At 33.9% G+C, this 21403-nt stretch overlaps 17 non-coding genes across 17 annotated transcripts; all 17 read right to left on the minus strand.

Annotated features, from left to right (window-relative positions):
* Positions 1-684: 684 nt before the first annotated feature.
* Trnar-ccu (transfer RNA arginine (anticodon CCU)) lies at positions 685-757 on the minus strand. Its single transcript has one exon. It is a non-coding gene; the product is annotated as a tRNA-Arg (tRNA).
* A 1042-nt stretch (positions 758-1799) lies between these two features.
* On the minus strand, positions 1800-1872 carry Trnar-ccu (transfer RNA arginine (anticodon CCU)). The gene has a single exon. It is a non-coding gene; the product is annotated as a tRNA-Arg (tRNA).
* Positions 1873-2918: 1046 nt separating this feature from the next.
* On the minus strand, positions 2919-2991 carry Trnar-ccu (transfer RNA arginine (anticodon CCU)). The gene has a single exon. It is a non-coding gene; the product is annotated as a tRNA-Arg (tRNA).
* A 1045-nt stretch (positions 2992-4036) lies between these two features.
* Trnar-ccu (transfer RNA arginine (anticodon CCU)) lies at positions 4037-4109 on the minus strand. Its single transcript has one exon. It is a non-coding gene; the product is annotated as a tRNA-Arg (tRNA).
* A 1045-nt stretch (positions 4110-5154) lies between these two features.
* Positions 5155-5227, minus strand: Trnar-ccu (transfer RNA arginine (anticodon CCU)). Its single transcript has one exon. It is a non-coding gene; the product is annotated as a tRNA-Arg (tRNA).
* A 1045-nt stretch (positions 5228-6272) lies between these two features.
* Positions 6273-6345, minus strand: Trnar-ccu (transfer RNA arginine (anticodon CCU)). The gene has a single exon. It is a non-coding gene; the product is annotated as a tRNA-Arg (tRNA).
* Positions 6346-7391: 1046 nt separating this feature from the next.
* Positions 7392-7464, minus strand: Trnak-cuu (transfer RNA lysine (anticodon CUU)). Its single transcript has one exon. It is a non-coding gene; the product is annotated as a tRNA-Lys (tRNA).
* Positions 7465-8510: 1046 nt separating this feature from the next.
* On the minus strand, positions 8511-8583 carry Trnar-ccu (transfer RNA arginine (anticodon CCU)). The gene has a single exon. It is a non-coding gene; the product is annotated as a tRNA-Arg (tRNA).
* Positions 8584-9630: 1047 nt separating this feature from the next.
* Trnar-ccu (transfer RNA arginine (anticodon CCU)) lies at positions 9631-9703 on the minus strand. The gene has a single exon. It is a non-coding gene; the product is annotated as a tRNA-Arg (tRNA).
* A 1042-nt stretch (positions 9704-10745) lies between these two features.
* Positions 10746-10818, minus strand: Trnar-ccu (transfer RNA arginine (anticodon CCU)). The gene has a single exon. It is a non-coding gene; the product is annotated as a tRNA-Arg (tRNA).
* A 1042-nt stretch (positions 10819-11860) lies between these two features.
* Trnar-ccu (transfer RNA arginine (anticodon CCU)) lies at positions 11861-11933 on the minus strand. Its single transcript has one exon. It is a non-coding gene; the product is annotated as a tRNA-Arg (tRNA).
* A 1047-nt stretch (positions 11934-12980) lies between these two features.
* Trnar-ccu (transfer RNA arginine (anticodon CCU)) lies at positions 12981-13053 on the minus strand. Its single transcript has one exon. It is a non-coding gene; the product is annotated as a tRNA-Arg (tRNA).
* Positions 13054-14099: 1046 nt separating this feature from the next.
* Trnar-ccu (transfer RNA arginine (anticodon CCU)) lies at positions 14100-14172 on the minus strand. Its single transcript has one exon. It is a non-coding gene; the product is annotated as a tRNA-Arg (tRNA).
* Positions 14173-15214: 1042 nt separating this feature from the next.
* Trnar-ccu (transfer RNA arginine (anticodon CCU)) lies at positions 15215-15287 on the minus strand. The gene has a single exon. It is a non-coding gene; the product is annotated as a tRNA-Arg (tRNA).
* A 1051-nt stretch (positions 15288-16338) lies between these two features.
* Positions 16339-16411, minus strand: Trnar-ccu (transfer RNA arginine (anticodon CCU)). Its single transcript has one exon. It is a non-coding gene; the product is annotated as a tRNA-Arg (tRNA).
* A 1051-nt stretch (positions 16412-17462) lies between these two features.
* Positions 17463-17535, minus strand: Trnar-ccu (transfer RNA arginine (anticodon CCU)). Its single transcript has one exon. It is a non-coding gene; the product is annotated as a tRNA-Arg (tRNA).
* Positions 17536-18584: 1049 nt separating this feature from the next.
* On the minus strand, positions 18585-18657 carry Trnar-ccu (transfer RNA arginine (anticodon CCU)). Its single transcript has one exon. It is a non-coding gene; the product is annotated as a tRNA-Arg (tRNA).
* Positions 18658-21403: the final 2746 nt, after the last annotated feature.

Here is a 21403-nt window from a genome sequence, read left to right on the forward strand (position 1 = left end):
AAAACAAAAAAGGTAATAACTCAACAAAAAAAATTCAAAGTTTATTTGACTTTTTTCTGTTGCGGTTGCTAGATGATTGCCAGAAAAGGAAATACAATGATTTTCTACAAAATTGTCTCAAATTTTCTTTCTATCCTCTTGAACTGGTCTGAAACTTAACAAATGGCTTAATTTTGATAGCATTTTTTACCATTAATTTTTCCTAGGATTCTTTGAGTTAAAAAAGACCAGTCAATTTTATTTTCGCGCCGTGGCGAGACTTAGGCTCGCAATTTTCTGGCTAGAAATGTGAAGAGTTAACCCAAAGCCACGTCGAATATATTGTGTATTCTATTACACATTTTGAAATAAAGAAAAAATATTCAAACTTTCAGTAAAACAGCAATCTGAATTTACGCAAAAACTGATGAGACATTCGTTGAACCCCCAAAAAAGAATGAACAGCCCTCAGATTGCTAGATATCTCATTTTGAAAACCGATTGATTCATTTCAACTGAAAATAGCCACGGAAATTTGAAGAAAAAAGGACTAAAACAAAGTCAAAAACTCAAAATTTAAGTAACTGTTTTACTGCTGTAATTGCTGGAGATTTTGCGGAAACATGAGGTACAATGATTTAATACAGACACCCAATCGAACTGCTATTAGCTTCAACATTTTTCCGGACAGATACAGAGCTTTACTACCCGCGGCGAGATTCACACTCGCAATCTTCTGGTTAGGAGCCAGACGCCTTATCCATTAGGCCACGCGGGCTGGATCATCAGTTTTATTGTAGTTAAGTTTCAATTTTCATCATTCGGATTAAAGATTTTCAAAGAAGCAAGGGCCTGAAATTAACAAGCTGATTTCCAGATGTATACTTAGTAGCTAGCTAATAGCAGGCCTCTGTATAATAAGTTCAACACGTCACATTTTGAAAAATTTCGAAAGAACTGATTAAAAAATAATCAAGACAATAATCTGACTTGCGGGAACTCAAAGAGATCTAGTTATAAAAAATTTTCACGAAATTTTTTTTGACCAGCTTCGTGTAACCGCCGAAGAAGAATAAATAAAATTGAGATTTCCAGATATCTTAACTTGTAACTCGTTTAATTTCAACTGCTAAAAAGATATGAAAACAAAAAAGGTAATAGCTCAACAGAAAAAAATCAAAGTTTATTTGACTTTTTTCTGTTGCGGTTGCTAGATACTTGCCAGAAAATGAAATACAATGATTTTCTACAAAAATGTCTCAAATTTTTTTTCTATCCTCTTGAACTGGTCTGAACTTTAACAAATAGCTTAGTTTTGATAGCATTTTTTACCGTCAATTTTTGCTAGGATTCTTTGGGTTGACCAGTCAACTTTATTTTCGCGCCGTGGCGAGGTTTAGGCTCGCAATTTTCTGGCTAGTAATGTGAAGAGTTAACCCAAAGCCACGTCGAATATATTGTGTATTCTATTACACATTTTGAAATAAAGAAAAAATATTCAAACTTTCAGTAAAACAGCAATCTGAATTTACGCAAAAACTGATGAGACATTCGTTGAACCCCCAAAAAAGAATGAACAGCCTTCAGATTGCTAGATATCTCATTTTGAAAATCGATTGATTCATTTCAACTGAAAATAGCTACGGAAATTTGAAGAAAAAAGGACTAAAACAAAGTCAAAAACTCAAAATTTAAGTAACTGTTTTACTGCTGTAATTGCTGGAGATTTTGCGGAAACATGAGGTACAATGATTTAATACAGCCACCCAATCGAACTGCTATTAGCTTCAAAATTTTTCCGGACAGATACAGAGCTTTACTACCCGCGGCGAGATTCGAACTCGCAATCTTCTGGTTAGGAGCCAAACACCTTATCCATTAGGCCACGCGGGCTGGATCATCAGTTTCATTGTAGTTAAGTTTCAATTTTCATCATTCGGATTAAAGATTTTCAAAGAAGCAGGGGCCTGAAATTTAACCAGCTGATTTCCAGATGTATACTTAGTAGCGAGCTAATAGCAGTCGTCTGTATAATAAGATCATCACGTCACATTTTAAAAAATTTCGAAAGAACTGATTAAAAAATAATCTAGACAATAATCTAACTTGCGGGAACTCAAAGAGATCTAGTTTTAAAATTTTTTGAAGAAATTTTTTTAACCCGCCTCAGGTAACCGCCGAAGAAGAATAAATAACAATGAGATTTCCAGATATCTTAATTTGTAACTTGTTTAATTTCAACTGCTAAAAAGATACGAAAACAAAAAAGGTAAAAACTCAACAAAAAAAATTCAAAGTTTATTCGACTTTTTTGTTGCGGTTGCTAGATACTTGCCGGAAAAAGAAATGCAATGATTTTCTACAAAATTGTCTCAAATTTTTTTTCTATCCTCTTGAACTGGTCTGAACTTTTAAAAATGGCTTAATTTTGATAGCATTTTTTACCGTTAATTTTTCCTAGGATTCTTTGGGTTAAAAAAGACCAGTCAACTTTATTTTCGCGCCGTGGCGAGACTTAGGCTCGCAATTTTCTGGCTAGAAATGTGAAGAGTTAACCCAAAGCCACGTCGAATATATTGTGTATTCTATTACACATTTTGAAATAAAGAAAAAATATTCAAACTTTCAGTAAAACAGCAATCTGAATTTACGCAAAAACTGATGAGACATTCGTTGATCCCCCAAAAAAGAATGAACAGCCTTCAGATTGCTAGATATCTCATTTTGAAAACCGATTGATTCATTTCAACTGAAAATAGCTACGGAAATTTGAAGAAAAAAGGACTAAAACAAAGTCAAAAACTCAAAATTTAAGTATCTGTTTTACTGCTGTAATTGCTGGAGATTTTGCGGAAACATGAGGTACAATGATTTAATACAGCCACCCAATCGAACTGCTATTAGCTTCAAAATTTTTCCGGACAGATACAGAGCTTTACTACCCTCGGCGAGATTCGAACTCGCAATCTTCTGGTTAGGAGCCAGACGCCTTATCCATTAGGCCACGCGGGCTGGATCATCAGTTTCATTGTAGTTAAATTCAATTTTCATCATTCGGATTAAAGATTTTCAAAGAAGCAGGGGCCTGAAATTAACAAGCTAATTTCCAGATGTATACTTAGTAGCGAGCTAATAGCAGGCCTCTGTATAATAAGTTCAACACGTCACATTTTGAAAAATTTCGAAAGAACTGATTAAAAAATAATCAAGACAATAATCTGACTTGCGGGAACTCAAAGAGATCTAGTTTTAAAATTTTCTGCAGAATTTGTTTTTGACCAGCCTCGGGTAACCGCCGAAGAAGAATAAAAAACAATGAGATTTCCAGATATCTTAATTTGTAACTCGTTTAATTTCAACTGCTAAAAAGATACGAAAACAAAAAAGGTAATAACTCAACAGTAAAAATTCAAAGTTTATTTGACTTTTTTGTTGCGGTTGCTAGATACTTGCCGGAAAAAGAAATACAATGATTTTCTACAAAAATGTCTCAAATTTTCTTTCTATCCTCTTGAACTGGTCTGAACCTTAACAAATGGCTTAATTTTGATAGCATTTTTTACCGTTAATTTTTCCTAGGATTCTTTGGGTTAAAAAAGACCAGTCAACTTTATTTTCGCGCCGTGGCGAGACTTAGGCTCGCAATTTTCTGGCTAGAAATGTGAAGAGTTAACCCAAAGCCACGTCGAATATATTGTGTATTCTATTACACATTTTGAAATAAAGAAAAAATATTCAAACTTTCAGTAAAACAGCAATCTGAATTTACGCAAAAACTGATGAGACATTCGTTGAACCCCCAAAAAAGAATGAACAGCCCTCAGATTGCTAGATATCTCATTTTGAAAACCGATTGATTCATTTCAACTGAAAATAGCTACGGAAATTTGAAGAAAAAAGGACTAAAACAAAGTCAAAAACTCAAAATTTAAGTATCTGTTTTACTGCTGTAATTGCTGGAGATTTTGCGGAAACATGAGGTACAATGATTTAATACAGACACCCAATCGAACTGCTATTAGCTTCAAAATTTTTCCGGACAGATACAGAGCTTTACTACCCGCGGCGAGATTCAAACTCGCAATCTTTTGGTTAGGAGCCAGACGCCTTATCCATTAGGCCACGCGGGCTGGATCATCAGTTTCATTGTAGTTAAGTTTCAATTTTCATCATTCGGATTAAAGATTTTCAAAGAAGCAGGGGCCTGAAATTAACAAGCTGATTTCCAGATGTATGCTTAGTAGCGAGCTAATGGCAGGCCTCTGTATAATAAGATCAACACGTCACATTTTAAAAAGTTTAGAAAGAACTGATTAAAAAATAATCTAGACAATAATCTAACTTGCGGGAACTCAAAGAGATCTAGTTTTAAAATTTTTTGAAGAAATTTTTTTAACCCGCCTCAGGTAACCGCCGAAGAAGAATAAATAACAATGAGATTTCCAGATATCTTAATTTGTAACTTGTTTAATTTCAACTGCTAAAAAGATACGAAAACAAAAAAGGTAATAACTCAACAAAAAAAATTCAAAGTTTATTTGACTTTTTTGTTGCGGTTGCTAGATACTTGCCGGAAAAAGAAATACAATGATTTTCTACAAAATTGTCTCAAATTTTTTTTCTATCCTCTTGAACTGGTCTGAACTTTTAAAAATGGCTTAATTTTGATAGCATTTTTTACCGTTAATTTTTCCTAGGATTCTTTGGGTTAAAAAAGACCAGTCAACTTTATTTTCGCGCCGTGGCGAGACTTAGGCTCGCAATTTTCTGGCTAGAAATGTGAAGAGTTAACCCAAAGCCACGTCGAATATATTGTGTATTCTATTACACATTTTGAAATAAAGAAAAAATATTCAAACTTTCAGTAAAACAGCAATCTGAATTTACGCAAAAACTGATGAGACATTCGTTGATCCCCCAAAAAAGAATGAACAGCCTTCAGATTGCTAGATATCTCATTTTGAAAACCGATTGATTCATTTCAACTGAAAATAGCTACGGAAATTTGAAGAAAAAAGGACTAAAACAAAGTCAAAAACTCAAAATTTGAGTATCTGTTTTACTGCTGTAATTGCTGGAGATTTTGCGGAAACATGAGGTACAATGATTTAATACAGACACCCAATCGAACTGCTATTAGCTTCAAAATTTTTCCGGACAGATACAGAGCTTTACTACCCGCGGCGAGCTTCGAACTCGCAATCTTTTGGTTAGGAGCCAGACGCCTTATCCATTAGGCCACGCGGGCTGGATCATCAGTTTCATTGTAGTTAAGTTTCAATTTTCATCATTCGGATTAAAGATTTTCAAAGAAGCAGGGGCCTGAAATTAACAAGCTGATTTCCAGATGTATGCTTAGTAGCGAGCTAATGGCAGGCCTCTGTATAATAAGATCAACACGTCACATTTTAAAAAGTTTAGAAAGAACTGATTAAAAAATAATCAAGACAATAATCTGACTTGGGGGAACTCAAAAAGATCTAGTTTTAAAATTTTTTGAAGAATATTTTTTGACCAGCCTCGGGTAACCGCCGAAGAAGAATAAATAACAATGAGATTTCCAGATATCTTAATTTGTAACTTGTTTAATTTCAACTGCTAAAAAGATACGAAAACAAAAAAGGTAATAACTCAACAAAAAAAATTCAAAGTTTATTTGACTTTTTTGTTGCGGTTGCTAGATACTTGCCGGAAAAAGAAATACAATGATTTTCTACAAAAATGTCTCAAATTTTCTTTCTATCCTCTTGAACTGGTCTGAACCTTAACAAATGGCTTAATTTTGATAGCATTTTTTACCGTTAATTTTTCCTAGGATTCTTTGGGTTAAAAAAGACCAGTCAACTTTATTTTCGCGCCGTGGCGAGACTTAGGCTCGCAATTTTCTGGCTAGAAATGTGAAGAGTTAACCCAAAGCCACGTCGAATATATTGTGTATTCTATTACACATTTTGAAATAAAGAAAAAATATTCAAACTTTCAGTAAAACAGCAATCTGAATTTACGCAAAAACTGATGAGACATTCGTTGAACCCCCAAAAAAGAATGAACAGCCCTCAGATTGCTAGATATCTCATTTTGAAAACCGATTGATTCATTTCAACTGAAAATAGCTACGGAAATTTGAAGAAAAAAGGACTAAAACAAAGTCAAAAACTCAAAATTTAAGTATCTGTTTTACTGCTGTAATTGCTGGAGATTTTGCGGAAACATGAGGTACAATGATTTAATACAGACACCCAATCGAACTGCTATTAGCTTCAAAATTTTTCCGGACAGATACAGAGCTTTACTACCCGCGGCGAGATTCAAACTCGCAATCTTTTGGTTAGGAGCCAGACGCCTTATCCATTAGGCCACGCGGGCTGGATCATCAGTTTCATTGTAGTTAAGTTTCAATTTTCATCGTTCGGATTAAAGATTTTCAAAGAAGCAGGGGCCTGAAATTAACAAGCTGATTTCCAGATGTATGCTTAGTAGCGAGCTAATGGCAGGCCTCTGTATAATAAGATCAACACGTCACATTTTAAAAAGTTTAGAAAGAACTGATTAAAAAATAATCTAGACAATAATCTAACTTGCGGGAACTCAAAGAGATCTAGTTTTAAAATTTTTTGAAGAAATTTTTTTAACCCGCCTCAGGTAACCGCCGAAGAAGAATAAATAACAATGAGATTTCCAGATATCTTAATTTGTAACTTGTTTAATTTCAACTGCTAAAAAGATACGAAAACAAAAAAGGTAATAACTCAACAAAAAAAATTCAAAGTTTATTTGACTTTTTTGTTGCGGTTGCTAGATACTTGCCGGAAAAAGAAATACAATGATTTTCTACAAAATTGTCTCAAATTTTTTTTCTATCCTCTTGAACTGGTCTGAACTTTTAAAAATGGCTTAATTTTGATAGCATTTTTTACCGTTAATTTTTCCTAGGATTCTTTGGGTTAAAAAAAGACCAGTCAACTTTATTTTCGCGCCGTGGCGAGACTTAGGCTCGCAATTTTCTGGCTAGAAATGTGAAGAGTTAACCCAAAGCCACGTCGAATATATTGTGTATTCTATTACACATTTTGAAATAAAGAAAAAATATTCAAACTTTCAGTAAAACAGCAATCTGAATTTACGCAAAAACTGATGAGACATTCGTTGAACCCCCAAAAAAGAATGAACAGCCCTCAGATTGCTAGATATCTCATTTTGAAAACCGATTGATTCATTTCAACTGAAAATAGCTACGGAAATTTGAAGAAAAAAGGACTAAAACAAAGTCAATAACTCAAAATTTAAGTATCTGTTTTACTGATGTAATTGCTGGAGATTTTGCGGAAACTTGAAGTACAATGATTTAATACAGACACCCAATCGAACTGCTATTAGCTTCAAAATTTTTCCGGACAGATACAGAGCTTTACTACCCGCGGCGAGATTCAAACTCGCAATCTTTTGGTTAAGAGCCAGACGCCTTATCCATTAGGCCACGCGGGCTGGATCATCAGTTTCATTGTAGTTAAGTTTCAATTTTCATCATTCGGATTAAAGATTTTCAAAGAAGCAGGGGCCTGAAATTAACAAGCTGATTTCCAGATGTATGCTTAGTAGCGAGCTAATGGCAGGCCTCTGTATAATAAGATCAACACGTCACATTTTAAAAAGTTTAGAAAGAACTGATTAAAAAATAATCTAGACAATAATCTAACTTGCGGGAACTCAAAGAGATCTAGTTTTAAAATTTTTTGAAGAAATTTTTTTAACCCGCCTCAGGTAACCGCCGAAGAAGAATAAATAACAATGAGATTTCCAGATATCTTAATTTGTAACTTGTTTAATTTCAACTGCTAAAAAGATACGAAAACAAAAAAGGTAATAACTCAACAAAAAAAATTCAAAGTTTATTTGACTTTTTTGTTGCGGTTGCTAGATACTTGCCGGAAAAAGAAATACAATGATTTTCTACAAAATTGTCTCAAATTTTTTTTCTATCCTCTTGAACTGGTCTGAACTTTTAAAAATGGCTTAATTTTGATAGCATTTTTTACCGTTAATTTTTCCTAGGATTCTTTGGGTTAAAAAAAGACCAGTCAACTTTATTTTCGCGCCGTGGCGAGACTTAGGCTCGCAATTTTCTGGCTAGAAATGTGAAGAGTTAACCCAAAGCCACGTCGAATATATTGTGTATTCTATTACACATTTTGAAATAAAGAAAAAATATTCAAACTTTCAGTAAAACAGCAATCTGAATTTACGCAAAAACTGATGAGACATTCGTTGATCCCCCAAAAAAGAATGAACAGCCTTCAGATTGCTAGATATCTCATTTTGAAAACCGATTGATTCATTTCAACTGAAAATAGCTACGGAAATTTGAAGAAAAAAGGACTAAAACAAAGTCAAAAACTCAAAATTTGAGTATCTGTTTTACTGCTGTAATTGCTGGAGATTTTGCGGAAACATGAGGTACAATGATTTAATACAGACACCCAATCGAACTGCTATTAGCTTCAAAATTTTTCCGGACAGATACAGAGCTTTACTACCCGCGGCGAGATTCGAACTCGCAATCTTTTGGTTAGGAGCCAGACGCCTTATCCATTAGGCCACGCGGGCTGGATCATCAGTTTCATTGTAGTTAAGTTTCAATTTTCATCATTCGGATTAAAGATTTTCAAAGAAGCAGGGGCCTGAAATTAACAAGCTGATTTCCAGATGTATGCTTAGTAGCGAGCTAATGGCAGGCCTCTGTATAATAAGATCAACACGTCACATTTTAAAAAGTTTAGAAAGAACTGATTAAAAAATAATCAAGACAATAATCTGACTTGGGGGAACTCAAAAAGATCTAGTTTTAAAATTTTTTGAAGAATATTTTTTGACCAGCCTCGGGTAACCGCCGAAGAAGAATAAATAACAATGAGATTTCCAGATATCTTAATTTGTAACTCGTTTAATTTCAACTGCTAAAAAGATATGAAAACAAAAAAGGTAATAGCTCAACAGAAAAAAATCAAAGTTTATTTGACTTTTTTCTGTTGCGGTTGCTAGATACTTGCCAGAAAATGAAATACAATGATTTTCTACAAAAATGTCTCAAATTTTTTTTCTATCCTCTTGAACTGGTCTGAACTTTAACAAATAGCTTAGTTTTGATAGCATTTTTTACCGTTAATTTTTGCTAGGATTCTTTGGGTTAAAAAAGACCAGTCAACTTTATTTTCGCGCCGTGGCGAGGTTTAGGCTCGCAATTTTCTGGCTAGTAATGTGAAGAGTTAACCCAAAGCCACGTCGAATATATTGTGTATTCTATTACACATTTTGAAATAAAGAAAAAATATTCAAACTTTCAGTAAAACAGCAATCTGAATTTACGCAAAAACTGATGAGACATTCGTTGAACCCCCAAAAAAGAATGAACAGCCTTCAGATTGCTAGATATCTCATTTTGAAAACCGATTGATTCATTTCAACTGAAAATAGCTACGGAAATTTAAAGAAAAATGGACTAAAACAAAGTCAAAAACTCAAAATTTAAGTATCTGTTTTACTACTGTAATTGCTGGAGATTTTGCGGAAACATGAGGTACAATGATTTAATACAGCCACCCAATCGAACTGATATTAGCTTCAAAATTTTTCCGGACAGATACAGAGCTTTACTACCCGCGGCGAGATTCGAACTCGCAATCTTCTGGTTAGGAGCCAGACGCCTTATCCATTAGGCCACGCGGGCTGGATCATCAGTTTCATTGTAGTTAAGTTTCAATTTTCATCATTCGGATTAAAGATTTTCAAAGAAGCAGGGGCCTGAAATTTAACCAGCTGATTTCCAGATGTATACTTAGTAGCGAGCTAATCGCAGTCGTCTGTATAATAAGATCATCACGTCACATTTTAAAAAATTTCGAAAGAACTGATTAAAAAATAATCAAGACAATAATCTAACTTGCGGGAACTCAAAGAGATCTAGTTTTAAAATTTTTTGAAGAAATTTTTTTAACCCGCCTCAGGTAACCGCCGAAGAAGAATAAATAACAATGAGATTTCCAGATATCTTAATTTGTAACTTGTTTAATTTCAACTGCTAAAAAGATACGAAAACAAAAAAATAACTCAACAAAAAAAATTCAAAGTTTATTTGACTTTTTTGTTGCGGTTGCTAGATACTTGCCGGAAAAAGAAATACAATGATTTTCTACAAAATTGTCTAAAATTTTTTTTCTATCCTCTTGAACTGGTCTGAACTTTAAAAAATGGCTTAATTTTGATAGCATTTTTTACCGTTAATTTTTCCTAGGATTCTTTGGGTTAAAAAAGACCAGTCAACTTTATTTTCGCGCCGTGGCGAGACTTAGGCTCGCAATTTTCTGGCTAGTAATGTGAAGAGTTAACCCAAAGTCACGTCGAATATATTGTGTATTCTATTACACATTTTGAAATAAAGAAAAAATATTCAAACTTTCAGTAAAACAGCAATCTGAATTTACGCAAAAACTGATGAGACATTCGTTGAACCCCCAAAAAAGAATGAACAGCCTTCAGATTGCTAGATATCTCATTTTGAAAACCGATTGATTCATTTCACTTGAAAATAGCTACGGAAATTTAAAGAAAAATGGACTAAAACAAAGTCAAAAACTCAAAATTTAAGTATCTGTTTTACTGCTGTAATTGCTGGAGATTTTGCGGAAACATGAGGTACAATGATTTAATACAGCCACCCAATCGAACTGCTATTAGCTTCAAAATTTTTCCGGACAGATACAGAGCTTTACTACCCGCGGCGAGATTCGAACTCGCAATCTTCTGGTTAGGAGCCAGACGCCTTATCCATTAGGCCACGCGGGCTGGATCATCAGTTTCATTGTAGTTAAGTTTCAATTTTCATCATTCGGATTAAAGATTTTCAAAGAAGCAGGGGCCTGAAATTTAACCAGCTGATTTCCAGATGTATACTTAGTAGCGAGCTAATCGCAGTCGTCTGTATAATAAGATCATCACGTCACATTTTAAAAAATTTCGAAAGAACTGATTAAAAAATAATCAAGACAATAATCTAACTTGCGGGAACTCAAAGAGATCTAGTTTTAAAATATTTTGAAGAAATTTTTTTAACCCGCCTCAGGTAACCGCCGAAGAAGAATAAATAACAATGAGATTTCCAGATATCTTAATTTGTAACTTGTTTAATTTCAACTGCTAAAAAGATACGAAAACAAAAAAATAACTCAACAAAAAAAATTCAAAGTTTATTTGACTTTTTTGTTGCGGTTGCTAGATACTTGCCGGAAAAAGAAATACAATGATTTTCTACAAAATTGTCTAAAATTTTTTTTCTATCCTCTTGAACTGGTCTGAACTTTAAAAAATGGCTTAATTTTGATAGCATTTTTTACCGTTAATTTTTCCTAGGATTCTTTGGGTTAAAAAAGACCAGTCAACTTTATTTTCGCGCCGTGGCGAGACTTAGGCTCGCAATTTTCTGGCTAGTAATGTGAAGAGTTAACCCAAAGCCACGTCGAATATATTGTGTATTCTATTACACATTTTGAAATAAAGAAAAAATATTCAAACTTTCAGTAAAACAGCAATCTGAATTTACGCAAAAACTGATGAGACATTCGTTGAACCCCCAAAAAAGAATGAACAGCCTTCAGATTGCTAGATATCTCATTTTGAAAACCGATTGATTCATTTCACTTGAAAATAGCTACGGAAATTTAAAGAAAAATGGACTAAAACAAAGTCAAAAACTCAAAATTTAAGTATCTGTTTTACTGCTGTAATTGCTGGAGATTTTGCGGAAACATGAGGTACAATGATTTAATACAGCCACCCAATCGAACTGCTATTAGCTTCAAAATTTTTCCGGACAGATACAGAGCTTTACTACCCGCGGCGAGATTCGAACTCGCAATCTTCTGGTTAGGAGCCAGACGCCTTATCCATTAGGCCACGCGGGCTGGATCATCAGTTTCAATGTAGTTAAGTTTCAATTTTCATCATTCGGATTAAAGATTTTCAAAGAAGCAGGGGCCTGAATTTAACAAGCTGATTTCCAGATGTATACTTAGTAGCGAGCTAATAGCAGGCCTCTGTATAATAAGTTCAACACGTCACATTTTGAAAAATTTCGAAAGAACTGATTAAAAAATAATCAAGACAATAATCTGACTTGCGGGAACTCAAAGAGATCTAGTTATAAAAAATTTTCAAGAAATTTTTTTGACCAGCTTCGTGTAACCGCCGAAGAAGAATAAATAACATTGAGATTTCCAGATATCTTAATTTGTAACTCGTTTAATTTCAACTGCTAAAAAGATATGAAAACAAAAAAGGTAATAACTCAACAGAAAAAAATCAAAGTTTATTTGACTTTTTTCTGTTGCGGTTGCTAGATACTTGCCAGAAAATGAAATACAATGATTTTCTACAAAAATGTCTCAAATTTTTTTTCTATCCTCTTGAACTGGTCTGAACTTTAACAAATAGCTTAGTTTTGATAGCATTTTTTACCGTTAATTTTTGCTAGGATTCTTTGGGTTAAAAAAGACCAGTCAACTTTATTTTCGCGCCGTGGCGAGACTTAGGCTCGCAATTTCCTGGCTAGAAATGTGAAGAGTTAACCCAAAGCCACGTCGAATATATTGTGTATTCTTTTACACATTTTGAAATAAAGGAAAAATATTCAATTTTTCAGTAAAACAGCAATCTGAATTTACGCAAAAACTGATGAGACATTCGTTGAACCCCAAAAAAGAAAGAACAGCCTTCAGATTGTTAGATATCTCATTTTGAAAACCGATTGATTCATTTGAACTGAAAATAGCTACGGAAATTTAAAGAAAAATGGACTAAAACAAAGTCAAAAACACAAAACTTAAGTATCTGTTTTACTGCTGTAATTGCTGGAGATTTTGCGGAAACATGAGGTACACTGATTTAATACAGCCACCCAATCAAAACTGCTATTAGCTTCAAAATTTTTACGGACAGATACAGAGCTTTACTACCCGCGGCGAGATTCGAACTCGCAATCTTCTGGTTAGGAGCCAGACGCCTTATCCATTAGGCCACGCGGGCTGGCTCATCAGTTCCATTGTCGTTAAGTTTCAATTTTCGCATTCGGATTAAAGATTTTCAAAGAAGCAGGGGCCTGAAACTTAACAAGCTGATTTCCAGATGTAGACTAAGTAGCGAGCTAATAGCAGGCTTCTGTATAATAAGTTCAACATGTCACATTTTAAAAAATTTCGAAAGAACTGATTAAAAAGAATCAAGACAAAAATCTGACTTGCGGGAACTCAAAGAGATCTAGTTTTAAAATTTTTTGAAGAAATTTTTTTGACTAGCCTCGGGTAACCGCCGAAGAAGAATAAATAACAATGAGATTTCCAGATATCTTAATTTGTAACTCGTTTAATTTCAACTGCTAAAAAGATACTAAAACAAAAAAGGTAATACTCAACAACAAAAATTCAAAGTTTATTTGACTTTTTTCTGTTGCGGTTGCTAGATGATTGCCAGAAAATGAAATACAATGATTTTCTACAAAAATGTCTCAAATTTTCTTTCTATCCTCTTGAACTGGTCTGAACCTTAACAAATGGCTTAATTTTGATAGCATTTTTTACCATTAATTTTTCCTAGGATTCTTTGAGTTAAAAAAGACCAGTCAATTTTATTTTCGCGCCGTGGCGAGACTTAGGCTCGCAATTTTCTGGCTAGAAATGTGAAGAGTTAGCCCAAAGCCACGTCGAATATATGGTGTATTCTATTACACATTTTGAAAAAGGAAAAATATTCGAACTTTCAGTAAAACAGCAACCTGAATTTACGCAAAAACTGATGAGACTTTCGTTGAACCCCCAAAAAAGAATGAACAGCCTTCAGATTGCCAGATATCTCATTTTGAAAACCGATTGATTAATTTCAACTGAAAATAGCTACGAAATTTTAGAAAAAAAATTGGACTAAAATAAAGTCAAAAACTCAAAATTTAAGTATCTGTTTAACTGCTGTAATGGCTGAAGATTTTGCGGAAACTTGAGGTACAATGATTTAATACAGCCCTCCAATCGAAACTGCTATTAGCTTCAAACTTTTTCCGGACATATACAGAGTTTTTCTACCCGCGGCGAGATTCGAACTCGCAATCTTCTGGTTAGGAGCCAGACGCCTTATCCATTAGGCCACGCGGGCTGGATCATCAGTTTCATTGTCGTTAAGTTTCAATTTTCGCCATTCTGATTAAAGATTTTCAAAGAAGCAGGGGCCTGAAACTTAACAAGCTGATTTCCAGATGTATACTAAATGGCGAGCTAATAGCAGGCCTCTGTATAATAAGTTCAACATGTCACATTTTAAAAAATTTCGAAAGAACTGATTAAAAAGAATCAAGACAAAAATCTGACTTGAACTCAAAGAGATCTAGTTTTAAAATTTTTTGAAGAAATTTTTTTGACTAGCCTCGGGTAACCGTCGAAGAAGAATAATTAACAATGAGATTTCCAGATATCTTAATTTGTAACTCGTTTAATTTCAACTGCTAAAAAGATACTAAAACAAAAAAGGTAATACTCAACAACAAAAATTCAAAGTTTATTTGACTTTTTTCTGTTGCGGTTGCTAGATGACTGCCAGAAAAGGAAATACAATGATTTTCTACAAAAATGTCTCAAATTTTCTTTCTATCCTCTTGAACTGGTCTGAACTTTAACAAATGGCTTAATTTTGATAGCATTTTTTACCATTAATTTTTCCTAGGATTCTTTGGGTTAAGAAGACCAGTCAATTTTATTTTCGCGCCGTGGCGAGACTAAGGCTTGCAATTTTCTGGCTAGAAATGTGAAGAGTTAGCCCAAAGCCACGTCGAATATATTGTGTATTCTATTACACATTTTGAAAAAGGAAAAATATTCGAACTTTCAGTAAAACAGCAACCTGAATTTACGCAAAAACTGATGAGACATTCGTTGAACCCCCAAAAAAGAATGAACAGCCTTCAGATTGCTAGATATCTCATTTTGAAAACCGATTGATTCATTTCAACTAAAAATAGCTACGAAATTTTAAAAAAAAAATTAGACTAAAATAAAGTCAAAAACTCAAAATTTAAGTATCTGTTTAACTGCTGTAATTGCTGGAGATTTTGCGGAAACTTGAGGTACAATGATTTAATACAGCCATCCAAACGAAACTGCTATTAGCTTCAAACTTTTTCCGGACAGATACAAAGTTTTTCTACCCGCGGCGAGATTCGAACTCGCAATCTTCTGATTAGGAGCCAGATGCCATATCCATTAGGCCACGCGGTCTCGATCATCGTTTTCATTATAATTAAGTTTCATTTTTCGCCATTCGGATTAAGATTTTCAAAGAAGCAGGGGCCTGAAATTTAACAAGCTGATTTCCAGATGTATACTTAGTAGCGAGCTAATAGCAGGCCTCTGTATAATAAGTTCAACACGTCACATTTTGAAAAATTTCGAAAGAACTGATTAAAAAATAATCAAGACAATAATCTGACTTGCGGGAACTCAAAGAGATCTAGTTTTAAAATTTTCCTGCAGAATTTCTTTTTGACCAGCCTCGGGTAACCGCTGAAGAAGAAAAAAAACAATCAGATTTCCAGATATCTTAATTTGTAACTCGTTTAATTTCAACTGCTAAAAAGAAACGAAAACAAAAAAGGTAATAACTCAACAAAAAAAATTCAAAGTTTATTTGACTTTTTTCTGTTGCGGTTGCTAGATACGTGCCAGAAAATGAAATACAATGATTTTCTACAAAAATGTCTCAATTTTTTTTTCTATCCTCTTGAACTAGTCTGAACTTTAACAAATGGCTTAATTTTGATAGCATTTTTTACCGTTAATTTTTCCTAGGATTCTTTGGGTTAAGAAAGACCAGTCAACTTTATTTTCGCGCCGTGGCGAGACTTAGGCTCGCAATTTTCTGGCTAAAAATGTGAAGAGTTAGCCCAAAGCCACGTCGAATATATTGTGTATTCTATTACACATTTTGAAATAAAGGAAAAATATTCAAACTTTCGAAAAAACAGCAATCTGAACTTACGCAAAAACTGATGAGACATTCGTTGAATCCCCAAAAAAGAATGAACAGCCTTCAGATTGCTAGATATCTCATTTTAAAAACCGATTAATTAATTTTAACTGAAAATAGCTACGGAAATAATAAAAAAAAAATGGACTAAAATAAAGTCAAAAACTCAAAATTTAAGTATCTGTTTAACTGCTGTAATAAGTGGAGATTTTGCGGAAACTTGAGGTACAATGATTTAATACAGCCATCCAATCGAAACTGCTATTAGCTTCAAACTTTTTACGGACAGATACAGAACTTTACTACCCGCGGCGAGATTCGAACTCGCTATCTTCTGGTTAGGAGCCTGACGCCTTATCCATTAGGCCACGCGGGCTGAAGCATTTGTTACATTATAGTTAAGTGTCATTTTTCGCCATTCGGATTAAAGATTTTCAAAGAGGCAGGGGCCTGAAATTTAACAAGCTGATTTCCAGATGTATATTTAGTAGCTAGCTAATAGCAGGCCTCTGTATAATAAGATCAACGCGTCACGTTCTAAAAAATTGGAAAGAACTGATTAAAAAAGAATCAAGACAATAATCTGACTTGCGGGAACTCAAAGAGACCTAGTTTTAAAATTTTTCGAAGAAATTTTTTTTTGACCAGCCTCGGGTAACCACCGAAGAAGAATAAATAACAATGAGATTTCCAGATATCTTAATTTGTAACTCGTTTAATTTCAACTGCTAAAAAGATACGAAAACAAAAAAGGTAAAAACTCAACCAAAAAAAATTCAAAGTTTATTTGACTTCTTTATTGTTGCGGTTGCTAGATACTTGCCAGAAAATGAAATACAATGATTTTCTACAAAAATGTCTCAATTTTTTTTCTATCCTCTTGAACTAGTCTGAACTTTAACAAATGGCTTAATTTTGATAGCATTTTTTACCGTTAATTTTTCCTAGGATTCTTTGGGTTAAGAAAGACCAGTCAACCTTATTTTCGCGCCGTGGCGAGACTTAGGCTCGCAATTTTCTGGCTAAAAATGTGAAGAGTTAGCCCAAAGCCACGTCGAATATATTGTGTATTCTATTACACATTTTGAAATAAAGGAAAAATATTCAAACTTTCGAAAAAACAGCAATCTGAACTTACGCAAAAACTGATGAGACATTCGTTGAATCCCCAAAAAAGAATGAACAGCCTTCAGATTGCTAGATATCTCATTTTAAAAACCGATTAATTAATTTCAACTGAAAATAGCTACGGAAATAATAAAAAAAATGGACTAAAATAAAGTCAAAAACTCAAAATTTAAGTATCTGTTTAACTGCTGTAATTACTGGAGATTTTGCGGAAACTTGAGGTACAATGATTTAATACAGCCATCCAATCGAAACTGCTATTAGCTTCAAACTTTTTACGGACATATACAGAACTTTACTACCCGCGGCGAGATTCGAACTCGCTATCTTCTGGTTAGGAGCCTGACGCCTTATCCATTAGGCCACGCGGGCTGAAGCATTAGATACATTATAGTTAAGTGTCATTTTTCGCCATTCGGATTAAAGATTTTCAAAGAGGCAGGGGCCTGAAATTTAACAAGCTGATTTCCAGATGTATATTTAGTAGCTAGCTAATAGCAGGCCTCTGTATAATAAGATCAACGCGTCACGTTCTAAAAAATTGGAAAGAACTGATTAAAAAAGAATCAAGACAATAATCTGACTTGCGGGAACTCAAAGAGACCTAGTTTTAAAATTTTTCGAAGAAATTTTTTTTTGACCAGCCTCGGGTAACCACCGAAGAAGAATAAATAACAATGAGATTTCCAGATATCTTAATTTGTAACTCGTTTAATTTCAACTGCTAAAAAGATACGAAAACAAAAAAGGTAAAAACTCAACCAAAAAAAATTCAAAGTTTATTTGACTTTTTTCTGTTGCGGTTGCTAGATACTTGCCAGAAAATGAAATACAATGATTTTCTACAAAAATGTCTCAATTTTTTTTTCTATCCTCTTGAACTAGTCTGAGTTTAACAAATGGCTTAATTTTGATAGCATTTTTTACCGTTAATTTTTCCTAGGATTCTTTGGGTTAAGAAAGACCAGTCAACTTTATTTTCGCGCCGTGGCGAGACTTAGGCTCGCAATTTTCTGGCTAAAAATGTGAAGTGTTAACCCAAAGCCACGTCGAATATATTGTGTATTCTATTAAACATTTTGAAATAAAGGAAAAATATTCAAACTTTCAGTAAAACAGCAATCTAAATTTACGCAAAAACTGATGAGACATTCGTTGAACCCCAAAAAAGAATGAACAGCCTTCAGATTGCTAGATATCTCATTTTGAAAACCGATTGATTAATTTCAACTGAAAATAGCTACGGAAATTTTAAAAAAAATGGACTCAAACAAAGTCAAAAACTCAAAATTAAAGGATCTGTTTAACTGATGTAATTGCTGGAGATTTTGCGGAAACTTGAAGTACAATGATTTAATAGAGCCACCCAAACGAAACTGCTATTAGCTTCAAACTTTTTACGGACAGATACAAAACTGTACTACCCGCGGCGAGATTCGAACTCGCAATCTTCTGGTTAGGAGCCAGACGCCTTATCCATTAGGCCACGCGGGCTGGACTCCGACACTTTCAACGCGGGCCAAGTGGGCTGATTTCCAGATGTACACTTAGTAGCGAGCTAATGGCAGGCCTCTGTATAATAAGATCAACACGTCACGTTTTAGAAAAATTTCGACAGAACTGATTAAAAAATAGTCAAGACAATAATCTGACTTGCGGGAACTCAAAGAGATCTAGTTTTAAAATTTTCTGCAGAATTTCTTTTTGACCAGCCTCGGGTAACCGCCGAAGAAGAAAAAAAACAATCAGATTTCCAGATATCTTAATTTGTAACTCGTTTAATTTCAACTGCTAAAAAGAAACGAAAACAAAAAGGTAAAAACTCAACCAAAAAAAATTCAAAGTTTATTTGATTTCTTTATTGTTGCGATTGCTAGATACTTGCCGTAAAAGGAAATACAATGATTTTCTACAAAAACGTCTCAAATTTTTTTTCTATCCTCTTGAACTGGTCTGAACTTTAACAAATGGCTTAATTTTGATAGCATTTTTTACCGTTAATTTTTCGTAGGATTCTTTGGGTTAAAAAAGACCAGTCAACTTTATTTTCGCGCCGTGGTGAGACTTAGGCTCGCAATTTTCTGGCTAGAAATGTAAAGAGTTAACCCAAAGCCACGTCGAATATACTGTGTATTCTATTTTACATTTTGAAATAAATGAAAAACATTCAAACTTTCAGTAAAACAGCAATCTGAACTTACGCAAAAACTGATGAGACATTCGTTGGTCCGCCAAAAAAGAATGAACAGCCCCTTCAGATTGCTAGATCTATCATTGTTAAAACCGATTAATTAATTTCAACTGAGAATAGCTACGGAAATTTTAAAAAATGGACTAAAACAAAGTCAAAAACTCAAAATTTAAGTATCTGTTTTACTGCTGTAATTGCTGGAGATTCGAACACTTGAATTACATTGATTTAAAACAGCAACCCAATCGAAACTGCTATTAGCTTCAAACTTTTCCCGGACAAATACAGAGCTTAACTACCCGCGGCGAGATTCGAACGCGCAATATTCTGGTTAGGAGCCAGACGCCTTATCCATTAGGCCACGATGGCTGGATCATTAGTTTCATTATAGTAGTTTCATTTTTCGCCATTCGGATTAAAAACTTTCAAAGAAGCAGAGGCCTGAAATTTAACAAGCTGATTTCCAGATGTATACTTAGTAGCGAGCTAATGGCAGGCCTCTGTATAATAAGATCAACACGTCACATTTTAAAAAGTTTAGAAAGAACTGATTAAAAAATAATCAAGACAATAATCTGACTTGGGGGAACTCAAAGAGATCTAGTTTTAAAATTTTTGAAGAATATTTTTGACCAGCCTCGGGTAACCGCCGAAGAAGAATAAATAACAATGAGATTTCCAGATATCTTAATTTGTATCTCGTTTTATTTCAACTGCTAAACAGATACTAATACAAAAAAGGTAATACTCAACAACAAAAATTCAAAGTTTATTTGACTTTTTTTGTTGCGGTTGCTAGATACTTGCCGTTAAAAGAAATACAATGATTTTCTACGAAAATGTCTCAAATATTTTTTCTATCCTCTTGAACTGGTCTGAACTTTAACAATTGGCTTAATTTTGATAGCATGTTTTACTTTTAATTTTTCCAAGGATTCTTTGGGTTAAAAAAGACCAGTCAACTTTATTTTCCCGCCGTGGTGAGACTTAGGCTCGCAATTTTCTGGCTAGAAATGTAAAGAGTTAACCCAAAGCCACGTCGAATATACTGTGTATTCTATTTTACATTTTGAAATAAATGAAAAACATTCAAACTTTCAGTAAAACAGCAATCTGAACTTACGCAAAAACTGATGAGACATTCGTTGGTCCGCCAAAAAAGAATGAACAGCCCCTTCAGATTGCTAGATCTATCATTGTTAAAACCGATTAATTAATTTCAACTGAGAATAGCTACGGAAATTTTAAAAAATGGACTAAAACAAAGTCAAAAACTCAAAATTTAAGTATCTGTTTTACTGCTGTAATTGCTGGAGATTCGAACACTTGAATTACATTGATTTAAAACAGCAACCCAATCGAAACTGCTATTAGCTTCAAACTTTTCCCGGACAAATACAGAGCTTAACTACCCGCGGCGAGATTCGAACGCGCAATATTCTAGTTAGGAGCCAGACGCCTTATCCATTAGGCCACGATGGCTGGATCATTAGTTTCATTATAGTAGTTTCATTTTTCGCCATTCGGATTAAAAACTTTCAAAGAAGCAGAGGCCTGAAATTTAACAAGCTGATTTCCAGATGTATACTTAGTAGCGAGCTAATGGCAGGCCTCTGTATAATAAGATCAACACGTCACATTTTAAAAAGTTTAGAAAGAACTGATTAAAAAATAATCAAGACAATAATCTGACTTGGGGGAACTCAAAGAGATCTAGTTTTAAAATTTTTGAAGAATATTTTTGACCAGCCTCGGGTAACCGCCGAAGAAGAATAAATAACAATGAGATTTCCAGATATCTTAATTTGTATCTCGTTTTATTTCAACTGCTAAAAAGATACTAATACAAAAAAGGTAATACTCAACAACAAAAATTCAAAGTTTATTTGACTTTTTTTGTTGCGGTTGCTAGATACTTGCCGTTAAAAGAAATACAATGATTTTCTACGAAAATGTCTCAAATATTTTTTCTATCCTCTTGAACTGGTCTGAACTTTAACAATTGGCTTAATTTTGATAGCATTTTTTACCGTTAATTTTTCGTAGGAT

The sequence above is a fragment of the Symsagittifera roscoffensis genome, chromosome 6, assembly GCF_963678635.1.
Source record: "Symsagittifera roscoffensis chromosome 6, txSymRosc1.1, whole genome shotgun sequence".
Lineage (NCBI taxonomy): Eukaryota > Metazoa > Xenacoelomorpha > Acoela > Convolutidae > Symsagittifera > Symsagittifera roscoffensis.